Source organism: Crinia signifera, chromosome 4 (genome assembly GCF_055691185.1).
Source record: "Crinia signifera chromosome 4, ASM5569118v1, whole genome shotgun sequence".
NCBI lineage: Eukaryota > Metazoa > Chordata > Amphibia > Anura > Myobatrachidae > Crinia > Crinia signifera.
The window spans coordinates 196,696,369-196,714,680 of record NC_139220.1 but is presented as its reverse complement, the minus strand read 5'-3'; the positions used below and the strand labels follow the sequence as shown (position 1 = coordinate 196,714,680).

The window sequence follows — 18,312 nt, the reverse complement described above, 5'->3', positions numbered from 1 at the left end:
AGCCAAAATTCACATAATGCCAAATGGATTGAGCCAAATTCATAAAATGCCATATGGATTGAGCCAAAATTCACATAATGCCACACGGATTAAGACAAATATCACAATACACTTCATAAACAGGGACATTGTCCACCAAAGGCACGCATTAAACATTTACACCATAATGTCCATTACACGTTAAGTTACACGCTATTATGTCCATTATGTATTATGCCAAACACCATAATGCCTATTAAAAATTATGCTACATACAGTAAGTGCTGCTTATCTACATGCTCATTGCCAAGGTTCCATGCTCATTGCCAGAGGTTCCATGCTCGTTGCCATGTGGGATTACATGCTCATTGCCAACGGGGAATACATGCTCATGGTAAATGGGGGACAGCCGCCGCCAGGCAGAAGTGATAGCCACTGACAGTGGCAGAGCCTGGCTGTATTCCGAGCACTGCAGGTCCCGGCTATTTGAAATAATACCCATTTCACACCAGAAAATGTGTTCCCAGGTTCGCCCCTTTTACACCAGCCTAGTCCCTGCATTTTCTGGTGTGAGGGAGAGAGAAAACCACCCCTCCCCCCCTTTAACCAGTTATCTCATTTAACCGGCTATATCTTCGGAACTAAAGCCCCGTACACACAGGGGGGAGATTTATTGCCCAGCAATATATTGCTAGCAATATATTCCTGAGCAATATATTGCCCAGTGTCTACTTTGCATCAGCGACCAGAGATGGTCGCTGATGAAAAGGACCTCTGCTGGGGGAGCTGCAGAGGTAATTAGCTGGTCGCAGGAGCAAGCTCCTGCGACAAGCAATTACAATGGGGCAGAAAACGGGAGCGCGCACCCGGCGATTTATCGCTGGTGCGCACTCCAATCACTGGCAATATGGTCGCCTGCGACCATATTTCCAGCGATTATAGCCCCTATCGCCCCCGTGTGTACACAGCATAACTGACCCATTTACATGAGACAAGTATCATATTGAAGAACTTTTGAGTGGGCTTTGAATGATTTTGGTCCAGTGAAACTGGAACGTTTGGTTCCAGAGTAATCTGCCCTCAAAGAACATGAACTGCCATGAAATTACATTTAAAAAAAAAAATCGATTTACACGTAATATCTCTGGAACCGATTGACCGATATGGACCATCCTGGTATCATATTAAAGGCCCAACGATTTGGAATTGAGTGACATCAACCACAAGCTTCTGCGATGCCAGGGGAGGAACTGGCAGCCGCCGGAACTGGGTGGGGGTCGGAATTGACGGGTCCCATATTATCCTATGGGAAAAAATGTTACAGCTTTGCCAGGCGATATCTCCGGTTCCCGGGGGGCTAGAGACATGGGCCTGGGCTCGTTGGAAAGCTCTGGTCCTCATCTACAAAAAGAATGACAGGGGGGGCACGTGCCCGGGTGCCCCCCCCCTGAATCCGCCACTGCCTGTACATATAACATGTGAGAAAGGGTGGTAGAAACAGGTTTTATTATCTGAGGCTATTCAACTAGAGCCCCTTCTTGATGCCCGTTAATTTAACTTTTCGGGCACTGGCACACAGAAAATGGGATAAGTTCCTGAATCTGCAAATTAATTCAATCGTGGTGACTGAAAACAGGAATTTATAGAGGATATCTTCTTTGGGTCCATTGAGATCTGGAAAAAATCCCAGATAAGTGCAGCCTGTGGCTGCTTTTGGGGCTATTTGGCTAGCCTTGGGGATCATTTAGTCCAGGGTAAATAATGGCTACTAACTAAATTTCCACCTAATAATGCTGACTTAGTGCAGCCGAGAATTGGGTGGCTCCCGGGTACTATGGGCAGGTCCAAATCCAGGAGGGTTTGTCCTCCTCTGCAGCATTGCAAAGAGGGACATTTGACCCACTCAGCAGCTGTGCCTGGCTTCATCAACCACCCTCTATCCAGGTTATTAGTACCTACCATCTCAGTAATTCTTGCGGCAGGGTATGCACGTGCTAGGGGTTTCGATAGCACGTGCGTCTCATGCACAAAGGGGGGTGTGGGTGCAAGTGCGTCTCATGCACAATAAAGAATGCATTTACCAGTGCTCTGGTAAATGCCTCCATTTCAAACCCCCACTATACATGCCAGCCCGAAGCGTGATGAGCGCAGCGAGCCCCGTGAGGAGACACGGTACGCGTCCTTCTGACCTATTCATACCCCCACTATCCACATCGGCGTGGAGTTGATATAAAGAACCTGAAGCGTGACGAGCCCCGTGAGGGGACGTGTAAAATGAACCCAAAGCGTGGCTAACGCAGCGAGCCTTGCGAGGGGACGCGGAATACACGTAAAGTAATCAGCATCCAATCGTGGGGCTCTCTGCACTCGCCACGCTTTGGGCTCATTTTACGCGTCCCCTCGCGGGGCTCACTGCTCTCGCTATGCTTCGGCTTGGCGGCTCGCTGCGCTTGCCAAACTTTATAAAGTCAACTCCACGCTGACATGGATCATGGGGGGCTTGTTGCAATTGCCACGCTTCGAGCTGGTGTGGATAGTGGGGGTGTTTCAGGAATGCCATCCATCTGAAACAATAATGATGACACATGTTAGCTGTCAAATGGATTTTACTGACTGAATAAAGAAGAAAAACAATGAGCAATGTTAAATAATAGCGTAAAGCAACAAGTCCCAGAAAGGTCAAAACACTTCTTCCTCTGGCACAGCAGTCCCTCCAGATGCAGCTGATGTCGACGCAGCTGCATCATCTTCGGCATTGGCTGCTTTGTCGGCAGTTGGGACAAGAGTCAGTGCATGTTAAATGCGCAGGAAAGCGTCCTCCGCCCCTAGGGTATTGCGCCACATGAATTCCTGCAAGTATGAGTCCAGGTACTGGCGTGCAGTGCCCCTCTGCCTCTTATTCCTCCACGTGCAGGAGCCCCAGAGCCTCTCGATATTCTGGGTATGTACCCCAGTGTCTGGGTCTAATTATTTATTTTTCATATGTAATTTTGAGAATCTTAAAGTACAAAATCTTAACACCTTTGAACACTGTGTGAATGCACCAATATCATTTTGGTCATGCAGCAAGGGCAGTGTGAAGGGGCCCCATATCCTTACCTAGATGAGTACTATGAGCCTTATTGAAGACTGACCACAAACGTGATCACTTGCGCAGGTTGTTCAGGCTGCTGCAGGCAAAGTAAAATAAGAGCTGGCTGTGGGTGAGAACACACAGGGTTTACATTGAGATTTCACTGGATAAAAATATCAGTGAAACATTAGAGAAATTGCATAAAATTAAGTTTTTTGCCTTTAACGTTTCATCGCACCTAATTGGATACACCCCATTGCTTAAATCTTCTTTAATGTTCTCCTATGTTTGTCCTCATCTGTATATGAAAGCCTGCTGACGTGTATCCAGGTCTGTAAACACAAGACAAGGTTACTATTATATTTTTAGACCAAGACCAAATCTTGTAACTCTCGCTTCTCTTTCTGTCCAGGTCACTCCAGCTTTCTTACGTGCAATGGATAACTGCCTCTTTCCACCTCCAGCCACACTGGGGACATTTAACGTTCTTTAAAGACTCTGGGGGAAATATAAGAGGATGTGAGATTCAGAAAGTGAGAGATTTGGTAAGAAATTTCCAGTTTTTTAAAGCGCCAATCATTTACACTTCAAAATCAAACTGGTTTTGCAGTGTAAATGATTGCTGCTTTACTAAAACTGGAGATTTCTTACCAAATCTCTCACTTTCGGATTCTCTCAACCAATTAAATTTTCACCATAAAAATGTGTGCCTCTGAAGATGAACAACCATGCTCACAAGTGCAGAATTACCAGTGGTTTAAAAGGTCCACTGCATTAGGGCCCTTGAGGACTCAAGGACCTTGCACAGACTCACATAGTGAAACTCACTGGCCAGTGGTTTTGGTCTGCGGCTTGGATCCTCTCCTCACCTTGTTTCCAGGGAACAAGCCAACAAATATATACCATTTCCTGCATGATTGCTTACTGTAGGTCTACTATATAAATTGTGCTTTTGTGGTTGTATTCTGAAATACCCCAGGTGCTTTTACTAAAGTGTTTTTATACAATAAATATAATTATTTTAGATATTTTCTGTGTTTAATTTATATGTATTTTAACATGCTATCTTATTTTTTTCCCTTCATCATAGTAATGTATACAAAGGGCCATAGCCGTGCCCTCTCTAGTGGCCATGACCAGTGGCGGTTTTTACCTATGGGCTGCAGGCCCCCTGGGTAAAATCCACCACAGTGTGAAGCTAGATGCAGTCTGTGAGACTGCACTGGCTTCACTGTGATTGTCAGTGACTTTCTATTGGAAGTCCGACCTGCCAGTCACCAAAGGCAGTCCCGATGCGATGCGATTTCAGTACGTTTGCGTACGTAGAAAATCTGGGCGCCGTTCTAGGAAACAAGTACCTGGACCTGGTCTGCCCCCTCATACCTTCAATCAACAATGTTACGGTCTGTGCTACTGTTAGCTCTGCGCTCTTTGTAGGCATTGTGTAGTGCTACTCTTATTCTGAAAGACGTAGAGGTGTATGTAGTATTCTGTAATGTTTGGTCACAGAGCTATGAAGTCACCATCATATAATAAAACCTTACAAAACCTCCATATAATAAAACCTTACAATGTCATCCCTCTTCATTATGGGATGACAAACCCAATGTGTGAATTTTAAAGAGGTTACGTGGCTGAGCTTATTATATCCAGATTTTGAAGTTTAAATAATTGGGGAATGCAAAAGTGTTACTACTACTAGTCAGAGGCAACTCTGGGAGGCAATGGAGTCATCTGCCACCGGGCTCCTGCTCCCAAGGGGGCACCTCTCCTTCCCTTTGAGTTTGAATCAGTTAATTGAAAGCAGTTGATATTGCTAATGTGGCTTACCCCCCCTTCTAACATCATTTTTGCAAGTGTCACACCCTGTATTAGACCCATGACCTTACTGGAGACAGACACCTTTACTGAATGAGCTATGGGGGGGGGGGGGGGGGGGGGGGAGGGAGGCACCAGTACTTACCTTGCCTCTGAGTAACTGGGATGAACTTACACCACTGCTACTAGTCACAATGATTGCATATCTCCTGGTCTGGTGGGAGGCTCTTGGAGGAAGGACATCGACTTTCCAATCTGTGGGACAAATCAGGACTGTTGTGTCTAAATTGGGATAGTTGATCAGTCTAATTATTGATATGATAACACACACAATTATATGCTAAAGGCAATTTTTAGAAATATATTTTTAAGATTTTATCTTTTATCGTAATTAATTGAATGTTTTATATTGAATTGATAATGCTGCATTATCCTTTGCAAAGTCTCAATTTTCTCTGTTTATTATTTGCTTGTATCTTTACTATATCAGTGGTAAATAACAATATCTCCAATTTGTTGCACTGATTCCATTGATAGAACAGGCTAGATATTACTTAAGTAAAGAAATGTAAGCAGAGAAAGAGTTAACATTCCCAATGACTAAAAGTGTTCTAAGTTCTAACAGTGCAGTATGTCAGGAGCACACCCTAACTGACTCACCACCTATGAATACCTTGTCAGATCTCTTGGCAGCTTTTGAGTTTAAACAGTCACTGTACACTGAAGTGGTCACCTTTATATGCCGGATCCTGGTTTTGCTGTAGTACATTCTCTGTATAAGTGAACAATCAGTCCATTGTTTTTGTTAAGGTCTGTGTTACTTTGAACAAAAATAAGCCAGTATCTGGTAACAAATTTGTATGCTTATTGTTTCAGGTACTATTATCCTGACAAAAGATATACAGTACTGGGATTCTCAGGGCTTTTTTGTTGATTATCGTTTAAATTGTATTTATTTTTTTAACAACTGTCTGGAAAACGGATGTGATGTAAAACTTGCGCAATGCTTACCTTCAACAATTACGGTGCAATTTACGTCTGTGTAATTAAGTTGTTATATAATAAGTTTGACAAATTTGAACAAGTTCAAGCCTGCAAATAGGGAGAATAAGCCCGGCATGAAATACTGATAAATAATTCATTATGCCAATGTTTGACAATGGGTCCTGAAATATAGAGAGAAAATGTTTTACAAATTTGTTCTTAAGGTGCCCATACACTAGAGTGATCCACAGCGATTTGGTCACTTTCATCCGATTTCAGTGAGAAATTGGAAAACAAGTGTCAAAATCTAATGTGTTTGACATCAGGTCCAATGTGATGTGCAGTCCTGTTAGCATCGCATCGGAGCCCGAAGATGGCACGGACTGCACAATAGATATAGCATCGCCAAGCATTTTGGCAAGCTTAACTGGGATTGCATACGATACATTGTATGCAAAAGGACTGCAGTTCAAGTTGGATCACGGATGATCTCTCCTTTCGGAGAAGTCTCCCTAGTGCATGGACATTTATCACTGATTCTTATAACACATACTGATATATTCACCTGTGCTCCTGGCTGGCAGCCCCAATAATATACCCTACTGCTGAGGACTGGTATTAGGTGAGTGAACTGTGCAATGAGGTGTGAAGTATGCAGAATAACCTCATTGGTTTACAATAGTGAGCTGGGAATTTTATACGCTAGAAGAGGTGGGCTTCAAACGAACAATTGAGGGTTTGGGGGCAAGCTGAATGGGCATGAAAAGTGCAGATCTTGACCAAAGCAGAGAGATTGTTGTGAGATATTTTGAAACAATTAAAGACTTGTCACTTGTGTACTTTTGTTAATGGCTTTGTTTGTCTTAGTATTTCAGACCCAATTAGGAACTGTCAGAGAGGAGCAGCAGCAGCAGAACATATTGGGGATATCTGATGAGGTGCTGCCTTCATATATTATACAGGGTAAATTCCACTAAATATTGAATGATAAACTGTAGTCTATAGAATGAGCACTGTTTGCCCCATGCACATGTGTGGCATCCATTTACAACTGCTCAACCCCATTATAATGCCTGCCCCTCACCCGTGGGACACTGAAGCCAGTGAGTGGGACAGTGACCAAAAATGACACTGCCCCAGCAAAAACAAAAACTACCCAATCATCCACCAATCATCATTCTTGCCACCATCACTATCTGGTTGCAGGCTGGGAGAAAGGTAGTGAATACTGCCTGGTCACTGTGTAATTCACAGTCAGGCAGCTGGGCAGCATTCTGTACATGAATACCAACAATTGCCAGAGGCACCAGGTCAGGAGGCAAATGCCTTAATTCCAGCCAGCTCCTGCTAAAAAGCCTCCATGAATGGTGTGGCCGTAGGAAGCTGCACTGTGACCCTGCATACTGTATATGTCTGTTTGGAGTTGCTTCTAGTGCACCTAGACAGGTCCAAATATACACTGGGGGATGCTTTCCCTTGGTGCTAGCGGCTCAGCATTGCGGCTGATGAGCAGCAGGATCACAGGGTGACTTGCTGGACTCCATAGCAAGTGCACCACACCCACTTTATAGTTATGCATGCCACTACCAGCAAGCCCCGCTACTGCCGCTGGCTGGAGAGACTGGAATCTCTGCGTCTCTCTCCTCTGGACGCTGCTACACACATCCAGGTTTGCGGAAGAACCCGCTGTAATCTCCCAAGCCCAGTGACAAGCAGCTCAGCCAGTTGGGCTGCTTCTCATTGTACACTGGAGGGGCCGGGGGCAGCGGGCCAGGCAGGATCGTATGTTGCCCACCCCTGCACTATACCATACCTCCCAACTATCCCGATTTTAGTGGCATCACAGCATTGGTCTAGACAGCATTGTCCCGCAGTAGGGTGGGCAGTTGAGATACCTTCCCTCACTTGCTGCTCTGCTTAGCAGAGGAGCAATATATAGATGCTGTGTGCATACACACAGCATCCATACGCTGGGGGAGAAAGGGACAGGGGGGTATGTCAGCAACACATAGAGGGACCAAATGTGTAAAATAGGAATGCAATTTTAATACTTATGATTTATGTACCCAACTGATGTCTGTCTGATAATCACCCTGGATGTATCAAACCTCAGCAAGAAATAAGGGGGGAGAGATAAAGTAAGGACAAATCAGCTTTTGTCATTTTGCTGGATGTTTGAAAAATCACAGAAGCTGATTGGTGTAAACTTTATTTTTGTTCTACTGTACGGTAGGCACATTTTAAAACATATTTTTTACATGGTCGCAGATTCAGGATTGCTGAACATTTTCAGAATTGAATGGTGACATACCGTAATAGCACGTTATATTCTCTCTTGTAATCAACCTTACAAAATTGCCCTGCTGTTACGTTTAACTGAGGTTTGTGCACTAGTGCACCAGGGAGAAGGGAGTGGGAGGTCAAGCGTGAGCCCGTGGCCGTGACCGCTGTTTAGGATGGCCACGGCGAACCCTACACTCTCTCTGTTGAGCCCCTCGGACAGATGGCAAACCCCTGCAGATGCTAGTCTTCACCTGTTGCCGCCGCGTCCGAAGGAGCGAGTTATGCCCGCTCCAACCCCGATGCAGCTAGGTCTATGTACGGACAAAGAGCTTGCAATTGTCAGAGGTGGGCACAAAAGGAAAGACTAACTACCGGGCCTAAGCTGATAATAACCCCTATCTGCCGGCACCAGGCCAAGGACGGGATCGCGACCCAGTCGCAAACACCAGAGAGAATAAAGGGAATCTCCACGGTAACACAACAGGAGAGGGAGCGAATTCCCAAAACAGAAATACTCTGAAAAGCCCTTCCTACAGAAAGACTAAAAGAGAATGAATAACATAGGAAGTAGAACCTGGTAACCACCAGGAAGGGTGACAGGCAAGACCCACGGCGGGGAAGAGGCCCGAACCCTCAAAATAAAACAAACAGGCAGGTAGCCAGACAGGTGATACAATGGTCAGCAGACTGCTGGAAAATAAATAAATATATACTGGCTACACTGGAACACTTACATGACTTGGGAAGGATATAGTGGATCCGAAGGCAACAGCTGGAAAAATGCCTGAACCAATATGCACAATAAGCACCAACCAGGAACCGGGTCTGAAGGCAGTACACCAGAGAGACAGCAGGCACACTGGAGAGCCTCTGCCAGGAAGACCAGGAAGCTGATAAACACCGGAGACCAGAGACAGCTAGGTAGAGCTATAACCGGCGTCTGTGTGCAGCAGACGCCGGCTTTTTATTTGAATAAGGCGCCTCTTCACTGAGGCTGGCGTCTGACGTCGCCAGGCGGAAGTCCGGGTGCGTTGCCTAGCAACGCCCCGACGCCCGGCGTCAGATTGCGGCCTGGGACGTTGCCTAGTGACGTCCCCCGGCATGCCGTTGTGCCAGTGCCAGATTAAGCCTTCGGGGGGCCCGGGGTACTTTAGCCAGGGGGGCCCCCTTGCACTTGTCATTACTGGCCGCACACTGCATGGGAGAATATTACACTGTCAAAACACAGAGTAAAGGCAGTATAAACTTGGTCAATGGGTAACTGCATATATATATATATATATATATATATATATATATATACATACATATATACACACACATACACATAAATACATACCATATGAAAAGCCTGTGTTTGTCCCTCTGCACCTTACTCTGTAGGAGACCTCACAGTCCTAGTGCTGCCTTTGATAAAAACCCTCCCATGACTAAGCTGCTGCTGCTGCTGCTGTTCTCCATGGGTATGTAATGAGCTACACCATTTAGAGCTCAGCACAATCCTCTCAGCCTCTGCCCTCTGGTTTAAAGTGTCATGGGACTTAGACAACTCCCAGGAATGCACTGCACACTTGTGCAATCAGTGTGCCTTGGCTCCTGATGCTCAGCACCATTAATCATTGTCACATTGGCAGATAGGTGAAGCTGCAGCACTACCCCACTCCCATGCACAAAACCTTTAACTAATTTTTTTTTTTTTTCAAAATACATGCCAACCACAGGGGCCCCTACCTAGTGGGGGGCCCAGGGGCACTGACCCCTTGTGCCTCCATTATAATCCGGCCCTGCGTTGTGCACGCCCCCCGCCGACCGTCCGGAATCCCCAGTATCCGGACGGCGGCTGCTGGGACATAGCCGGGCGGTGTTCCTGGCGCTGCTGCGCTGCCCCCGCACCACCGTTCTCCCGGAATCCCTGGCACCCGGGAGACAGTGTCTGACACCTACATCTGCAAGACATACAGTATAATTATGCTGTGAAACCACAAAGCTTTCTTTTTCTCCTTGCAAGTTCCCAGCTAAAATTTTATAGGTAGGAAAAAGTCGAAATATTAGAAAAGGATAAGAATTGGTAAGGATTACAATTTCTTTCTTCATGCCAGCAACAGTTATAACATGATTACAAATAATTATTAATTTTGTATGGTATAAGAATTTGAGAGCTTATTTGTTCTTTGTCTTTGTAGTTGTGCCTGTATTGAGGGAATAATTGCTGTAGCTTGTAGCAAATACTGGTGTCTAGACTAAGCATTTCAGTTTATAACCCTTTTTGTTGTTTTAACTTCTATTCATGCATCCATAAACTGAAACCCATTTTGACAAGTATTCAGTTATATAACAAATATGTGACATGTTTATTTTCATTGTTTTTAGAACTTATGCTGGTATTTGGTGAACAGTGCACGGAACAGTGGCAAGTACATAAGGGTGCCACTATATCTACGCTGACATTACTCAGTCATTGCTCTACCCCTGAGCTTACACCTTACTAAGGATATAATATTACTGATTCTTATCTGTCATCATGACTTGGATGCAGCGTAACCAGTGAAATGACCTAAATAGATCTATTGCTATTCCCTTATCTCTTGCATCTATTTCTCATTACTTTTCTAGAAGCATCAACACATCATCCTGTGTACTTTGCATGCTCACATTTTGGGTATATTCTTTGACCATTAACCAGATCCTCACAATTTTAATATGCAATATATTAGTAACATGCACTCCTGTTGAACGCACTTTATATCAACATGTTTCCCCTCCACAGGTTGTCCCCCCATGCAGTCCATTATTATTGCTCATTTACAGTATCTAGCACAGTCTATAAAATGACAGAAGCTGGTTGGATGCTATGCGCAACCTGTGCTTTTATGAAGATTTGCTACCTCATCCAGGGTTGCCTACCCACCTGGAAGGGTGAAAATAGGGTCCCCCTCCCAGCCCCACCGGAAAGGTGGGCAACCCTCCCGGATACCACCAGACCAACCCCCCCCCCCACAACAGCGTTAAATGACCAAGATTCTACAGTGGTGAAAAGACCTGCTGGTCAGGAGATTGTCATCTGAAATGGACCGTGACACGGCAACAGGTTTTCCTTCAATTTCTCCCACACCTGTGGCTGTGAGGAAACAACTAAGATTTCCTACTTAACCCGCTGGCAGTGATGCAGGGCAGGCAGGAGCAAGTTTTTACATCTGGTCCGTACTGAAGGACCTGCCAACAATTGCTGACATGTCTACTGTCACCGCATAGAGTGCTGTCACCATTGATAAAAATGGTGGAAAATTACTTTGGTGACAGCATCCAAGTAGGCATGTCAGACAGTCCATTCCTGTACTGGCAGGAAAAAGAGGCAATTTGGATGCCCTATACAAACTGGTCCTATTTTACCTGAGTTGTTCCCCCTCCAGTGTGTACTCTGAAAGAGTTTTTAGTGCAGCTGGGAACCTGGTCAGTGGGTGGCGTAAGATGTTGCGTCCACAAAATGTGGAGAAGATGATGTTCATCAAAATGAATGATCAATTCTACAATGAAGACCAGCCTCCAGAGACTACAGAAGGACCTGTGATTGTGGAGTCCAACTGAGATGAATTGATAATCTGTGAGGATGAGGATGTACACACAAGGGTGTGAGGAATTGGAGGATAAGGACGACATCTTGCCTATGTAAAGACGGATTGTACAGGGAGAGATGAATTTCTTCTGGTCCAAACAAACCAATCTTTTCAGCCACAGTCGTGTGGCAGACCTTGAGACCGAAATTATTGTTTTTTAATGACAGTGTATGTGTCCTATTTACACAAGAGTGGGTGTGAGGGCTCAAGGACAATTTCATCTTGAACCAAAGAAGATGTAGTTGAGCTGTAATGGCACAGACTACCCACCAGAGGCCACCAGAGAGTCCAATGCCAGGCAAAAACCACAGAACTGACATGACAGAAATGAGCCATAATAAATGGCTCCTAACATGGGGCCTAGTTTTTCAAAACTGCCATCCTGTCTGACACTGCAGTGCCACTCCTCGATGGGCCACATGTTTGTGCCGCCCACTTGTGTAGCTTATCATAGTCATCCAGCTACCTCCGTGCAATCTTTTGGAATAAAAATAACATTGGGGTTTATTCTAGTTCATTCTTTCTGACAAAATCCTTCTTAGATGGACAAAACCATGTGCACTGCAGGGGGGCAGATGTAACATGTGCAGATAGAATTAGATTTGGGTGAGTTATTTTGTTTCTGTGCAGGGAAAATACTGACTGCTTTATTTTACACTGCAATATAGATCTCACTTTGAAGTAAAACCCCACCCAAATCTAATTCTCTCTGCACAAGTAACATCTGCCCCACCCGCAGTGCACATGGTTTTGTCCAACTAAGAAGTATTTTGTCAGAAAGAATGAACTAGAATAACCCCCATTGTGAGGTGCTCAGTATAGACTGTAAATGAGTGGACATTAATGTAATGGAGGTTAATAATAGCATAGGAGCGGAAACCCCCCCCCAACAAATTCTATACCAGATCCAAACCACGAAACACAAAACACGGAAGGGTGGTGTTTTGAAACAGATCCAGGCCCAAAACACGGCCAGAGATACAGACCCAAAACACGAAACACAAAAATTACCCGGTGCACACCCCTAGTTTAAATAATATCTTTATGAAAAAATGAGGTATCAATTTACAAAATGTATTCATTAGTACAATAAATTATTCTATGGTTACATTATTTTTTTCTAGAAAAATGTTTTAAGCATATTTAGATGTGTTTTTTTCTTATTTATATAGTCTTCATATGGTCTGTCAGTGCTGAGACAAAAAGCTTTATGGGAGGTGATGTGGTGGGGGGCAGGTTACCTACAATAAGTCTATGTTACTGTCTTGTCTGGCTGTTAACAGTCACAGAAGAGGTTTATTACTGACTGCTCCCTGCTGATACCATGTGTACATTCCTACCTCCACTTCAGGATTCCTCCCCATCTACGCACTGAAAAATTATACTGCACTGACAATAACAGGTTCCCTGGTGAGAAATATAGTACTAAATAGTGCAAAGGTTACAATATTATTTATTTGCAATGTATATATAGTTTTAAGAATCCTACTGTACATTTTTCCCAGATAACATAATTCACTTCTATAAATATGTATTTTCAATTAATAAAATATGATTTATTTTACTATCAAAGTTTTAACACTGACCACAGTCTTTTTTAGTTTATAAAGAAGTTTTTGAATCAATACATTTGTGCCCTACCTCCCATAATTTACGGGACAGTGGTCTCACAAGGGTATAGTCACACACAGAGGCGTACCTATATATTCGTGGGCCCCATAGCAAAAGTTTGTTAGGGCCCCCTTTTTAGCAACTGATGGTGATAAATATATGTAAAACATATTACTATAGACAGCAAAGATGGGCCCCCTTCAGCTCTGGGCCCCCTTCTGCTCTGGGCCCCATAGCAGCTGCACCCCTTGCACCTATGGTAGTTACGCCCTTGGTCACACAACAGTACCAACATGTAGTGCCCCTGATTCGTATTACAGCACATAGTAGTGCAACACATCTGTGTCCCTCCAGCCTCCTCTCACCTTGTCTTCAGTATGCACAGAGCCTGCTCCTATTAGTGTATCTTCTTTATTATATATACCTTGACATTACAAGCCGCAGCAACATAACCTATAGGATTATGTTGGTCACACGTTGTTATTTAACACTACTGTAAGGGGAATATTTAATAAAGTGCAGGTTTTTTTTTTTAGAAATGGAGATATTACCCATCCACAATTAAATGCACTATGGTAGCACCCACTATTTCTTTATAACTTGTATAGATGTGTATCACCCAAGTTGTAGATTCAGGTTTAAAGAGGGGAAGATGCAGGCCAAAGGGATCTATTTACTAAGCCTACAATGTAGATAAAGTGCATGGAGATAAAATAGCAAACACAACCTGTAGCATGGCAGTTAGGAGCTGATATAGCACCTTGTTCTCCTATCTCATCACAGACAAGGAAGTCCACTATCTTATCCTATCCTCCTCCACTCTCCACCAGCCCCCTGGACCCCTTCCGCTTGACCTACTCCATTCCATCTCCCCCACTGCATTCTCTCACCTTACTCAACTATGACTCTTTACCAGCATCTTTCCATTGGTATTCTTACATGCCCTTGTCTTACCTATTATTGAAAAACCCAACCTTAACCCTTCCTCACTCGCTAGCTATTGCCAAACCTCTTCTCCCATTCACATCCAAACCACTTGAGCAGCTGATACTGCCAGCTCACCAGCTATAACCCACTCGCTCCACTGAATCTGCCCTTGTCAAAGTCACCAATTACCTACTTTTAGCCAAGTTCATGGATCACTTTTGTCTGCTTATCATACTGGACCTTTCTGCTGCTATCAACACTATAGATCACCCTCTTCTCCTCCACAACCTCCAGACTATTGGCCTCTCTAACACCATTCTGGTGTTGTTCACCTCTTACTTCACTAACTGCTCATTCTCAGTATCTGTCTCTGGCTCCACCTCACCCCTAATCATCCTCCCTTTTCTTCTACTTGTACACCTCTTCCCTTGGTGCACTTATAAGCTCCTTTGTCCTTTAATACCACCTCTATGTTGACAACACACAACTGTACCTCTTGACCCCTCTGTCCTATTCCTGTTATCCAGCTGCTGCTCTGCCATTTACTCCTAGATGTCTGAGTGCTCTCATGGACAAAACCGAAATCATCACCTTTTCTTTCTTTCAGAGTCTCCACCCCTCGCCCCATATCTCCTTTACTTTTGACAAACCATTATCTCCCCTGTTCCCTAACTCCGCTGCTTGGATGTCACTCTTGAGTCCTTCCTCTTCTTTGCCCCCCATGTCCAATCTCTTGCTCAATCCTGTCGGTTCCAGATACACAATATGGCTGTTGCTCTCCCAGAGTGTAACTAAACTTATTATTCACTCACTGGTCATCTCACGGCTTAACTACTGCAACATTTTACTCACTGCCCTTCCATGCTCACAGCTCGCTCCCCTCCACTCTGCAGCTGGACTTATCTTCCTCTCCTGCTGCTCCACCTCTGCAAAGTCTCTTCAAGAAAATCTTCACTGGCTTACATTCTGGGACATAACCCTCTGCCCTCACATACAAGGCCCTTTCTAACTCCACTGCCCCCTACATCTCCAATCTCATTGCCCTATTTCTCTGGTCAGCCAGGTGGGAGAGTGGGGCGAGATTGGCAGAGGAACACAGACACCAGCAGACAGGAGAGTAGGTAAGGGGGCACAGTACAAGCCACAGCTGCCAGATGGTTAAAAAAGTGATGTAAGTCCAAAGTGCAGATACACAGTTGGCATATATCTTATCACAGCAACTAGGACTTATTTACTCTGTGCCTGCCAGGGCTATTGGCACTACAACATTGAAACACATAAGAGCTGCTGTAGTATCAACCAGCCCATGACAGGTTTCCAGAGTGATTGGAGATTTTTATAACAAAAGCATTTTTGGTGGTGATCTGGGGATGAAATGTTAATTTAGACTGTTAATTTTTTTATTAAAGTTTCCATCTAACTATAACTGAGCCCATGTTTATATTAAACATTTCCCTTTTATATTACATTTTTTCCCCTTTATGGCTGAGTTGAGGTGATATTGAGTACTTCCTACTCAGCACTATGCTAAATTTGAAATAGGAGTATCCTAGGCTAGAGCATAGATCCTCTGATGAGTACATGCTAAGTTCACATCCCCATTGCTAGATGTAGATATCCCAAGTAGCTGTATTTAAAGTTAAACATTTCTCTGAGCACTTACTCCATAGATTGTCACCACTGCCCCACATCCCACCTAGTTGTTTAGAACACAGTATGTTCTGGATAAGGAAAGTATGTGGCTGGAAGACATAGTTGTGGCTGTTTATTTGGATTAATTATTAGTCTTTAGAATTTAGTATACTCTGGATAATACGATTCCATTGGGGGAAATTTACTAAGATGGGAGTTCTTTTTCAGATGAGATGTTTTTATGGGAAACCAATCAGATACTATTATATTCTAGAACAGGGATTCCCAAACTTTTTGGAATCATGGCACCCCGAAGCATCAGAATTATTTTGCGGCACCCCTAGGCTACAGGTTTCTCATTGAGAAAGTTAAAAACAAATATTAAGTTAAAATATATTGTGTTTATATCTCATCCTTAGGATCAGTAATGTGGTAATAGACAGTATTCACTTCTGTTTGTGCACAATTTGACTATTATGTTGGACATAAATAACTTGAATTGATCCTGGACCACCAACCCAGGGCACCCCTGCAAGTCCTCCAAGGCACCCCAGGGTGCCACGGCACACAGTTTGGGAACCTCTGTTCTAGAAGGTGCTACATAAATAAGAAGTATATTGTGATCGGTTGACCATAGCAACATCCCATGTGAAATAGAATTCCCAATTTAGTAAATTTCCTCCCATTGTATATCTACAGTGGTGCCGAGGGGAGGGGTGGGTACTTTTCACCCAGGCCCGGGTCTGCCCCCTTTCCCCAGTTGCAGGGAGCAGGCAGTGTGGAGAGAGATGACAGGTTGCCGCAGCAGCACAGCCTCTCACCCCAGCTCAGCACACGCTACTCAGAGCTGTGTGCTGAGCTGGGGAGAGACACAGCTGCAGCAGCAGCCTGTCATCTCTCTCCCTCTTATTTATTTTTTTCCAAGGGGGCAAGGCCACACCCCCTCCTGGATGCCATGTCCGGTGGCCACACTACCTCAATTTTAACCAGGGCCGGCCGACCTGTCGGTGCCCCTGTAAATCTAAAGTGATAAATGGTGGCTATACAAACAGTATACATGTGTTTGTTTTTCATCACATTTGATATGGAAAATGCAGATTTCACATTTATTAATACCACTGACATATATATATATATATATATATATATATATATATATATATATATATATATATAAGTTTATCTTATTTTCATCAGGGCATGATGAAAATAAGATAAACTTATTGAAACGTTGGCTTAAGAGCGCCTGAGGCTGTGTCCTTCTTTCAAGTTCCTGAGTGCCGCCGGACATTGTCTATTTGTGGGGACCGAGTGCTCCTAATTGCGGAGGGCAACAGGACCAGGATTGTGTTTATAGCGAGTGCCATTATCCATTTGGACTATATATATATATATATATATATATATATATATATATATATATATATATATATATATGTATATATATATATATATATATATATATATATATATATTGCAGATTGTCCTATGTAGGCAAGACGGTCGCTAGGCATTTCTTGGAAAGGAAACATTCTTTGATTTTGATTCGTTACCACCATAATTGATTACGTCCCACCATTAAAATGGGGAGGTTATCGCGGTGCAGTGTTACTTAGAAAAGAAAGCCAATGGATTATAAGGTTACAAATGATGGTTCCATTTGGGCTAAATGATCAAATAGGTTTACTGTAAAGGTGTGTACACACTTGTACAATCATGACTATATTACAACTTAGACTATCTGCATACAATATATACAATTTATGGTGTGTACACACTTGTACAATGAGCATGAGATTTTGACTATATAGTCAAAATCTCATCTGATTCTCATGCAGATTGTATTGGTTTTAACCCTTGCGATCCCAATGCGCAGTCCCGTATCGCAGCCAGAAAGACTTGGCTGCATAGACTATATAGTGCAGATCTGCACTATATAGTCTAAATTGTATGCAGATAGTCTAAATTGTATACATAGTCTAAATTGTATACATAGTCTAAATTGTACAAGTGTGTACACACCTTTAGACTATCTGCATACAATTTAGACTATATAGTGCAGATCTGCACTATATAGTCTATGCAGCCAAGACTTTCTGGCTGCGATACGGCAGCGCGCATAGGGATCGCATCGGGATCACAAGGGTTAAAACCTGTGCGATCTGCATGAGATCCAGATGAGATTTTGACTATATAGTCAAAATCTCATGCACATTGTACAAGTGTGTACACACCATAAGATGTTTCTAAACTAGCAAAAGAGTTTTTTACAACTACACTTGGATATTGTGTGTTAAGACTCTACTTGTATATGTATGTTTTTGTTTATTTGTTTATTTTGTTCATAGTTATTCTTCACACATTTATGTTGTATTGTGGTGTTGAGGTTGC

At 43.6% G+C, this 18,312-nt stretch overlaps 1 long non-coding RNA gene across 5 annotated transcripts in view; it reads left to right on the top strand.

The window, feature by feature from the left end:
• Positions 1-18,312, top strand: part of LOC146074824 (uncharacterized) — a 239,579-nt gene that overhangs the window by 58,363 nt on the left and 162,904 nt on the right. The window contains exon 3 of one of the 5 annotated variants that reach the window (XR_014473464.1): positions 6,722-7,185. The exons of 3 other annotated variants lie outside the window; for them this stretch is intronic. This is a non-coding gene — a long non-coding RNA (uncharacterized LOC146074824). Of the gene's footprint in view, positions 1-3,464; positions 3,600-6,721; positions 7,186-18,312 lie in introns of those variants that run through there. One more of the 5 variants, XR_014473462.1, reaches the window with a different exon arrangement.